This window comes from Tupaia chinensis, unplaced genomic scaffold (genome assembly GCF_000334495.1).
Source record: "Tupaia chinensis unplaced genomic scaffold, TupChi_1.0 Scaffold000361_2, whole genome shotgun sequence".
In the NCBI taxonomy this organism is placed as follows: domain Eukaryota; kingdom Metazoa; phylum Chordata; class Mammalia; order Scandentia; family Tupaiidae; genus Tupaia; species Tupaia belangeri.
In genome coordinates, this window is record NW_006159858.1 from 5,327,059 (window position 1) to 5,328,185 (window position 1,127).

Below are 1,127 nucleotides of genomic sequence, written 5' to 3' on the forward strand. Positions count from 1 at the left end.
GGGGGTAATTTCTTGCTTTCTGTCTCTATGTCTCTCTCTCTCTGGTGGGCGTACACGCCCTATAGCAAAAACCTCAAAAAAAAAAAAAAAAAGAAAAAAGAAAAAATAGAATAGAAATTGGTTATGGATAGTGATGACAGTATGGGAAGAGGCTGGAAGAAGGGGGGAGAGTGTGAGGAAAGAAATTAAGGAGAAAAATAGGCAAGATGTTTATGGGACACAGAAATGGATTTTTGTCTATTGATGATAATGTGTATAGCATCCTCTACTGGTATGAGGTGTATTCATGTTGGGTAAATTCACTTTACAAGCTAAGTACCATATTGTGATTAAATGTATAAGATAAATTAAAAGAAAAACAAACAACCCCCACAAAATTCTTTTTTAAAGAATTGTTTTATTTAACTTTATTTAATTTTTTGAAAAAAAAAATCTAAAGAAAAGCGGACAAACCAACAAAACCCTAGATGATTCTGATGAAGCAGGAGAGTTTCATATCTTTTGTATACAATGCAATTATGGATCAAATTGCACCATAAATGAGACTTTTAGCATATAAATAAATCTCAGGAAATTTTTCTCAAAAGCATTTTTTCCCCTTGTTTTTAGCTAGGAATTATGGGTCTCCATAGGTGAGTCATGCCAAGCAACAGGTTTTGTTTTCCATAATGAAGATAAAGGCAATTAAGGCCTATGTATTACAGTATAGTTACTCGTTTTTCTGTGAATGTGCCTAAATTCCTCTTTACCTAAGAAGAAAAAGAAAACCTCACAAGAAGAGGTAGTAAGTGAAAAGATTCACCAGGAATGAAGCATAGTCAAGCCATCAGCAAGGACCTCCAACCAGTCTGTCATCCCTCAGGAAGATGGGGATGGTCTTTGGGCTTCAATGTGATATTAAAGTTTTGTTGCTTAAAAGTTCTCATTCAGGGAACCAGCAGTTAGCCTAATGGCTATGTTGCTGGACTCCCACGTAGTTGACCGCAGTTCGTGTCCCGGACCCGGTGGCTTAAAACTCACGCCGGGCGCGTGTGCGTGCGTGCCCAAGATCCCGAGAGGAGAATGGAGGAGAAGGGATTGCGGCGTGACCATCCCCCCTGGGGGGTGATTTCTCGCTTTCTGTCTCT

General features: G+C 38.9%; 1 pseudogene; it reads left to right on the forward strand.

The window, feature by feature from the left end:
- Positions 1-1,127, forward strand: part of LOC102495049 (putative 18S rRNA (guanine-N(7))-methyltransferase) — an 8,650-nt pseudogene that overhangs the window by 1,365 nt on the left and 6,158 nt on the right.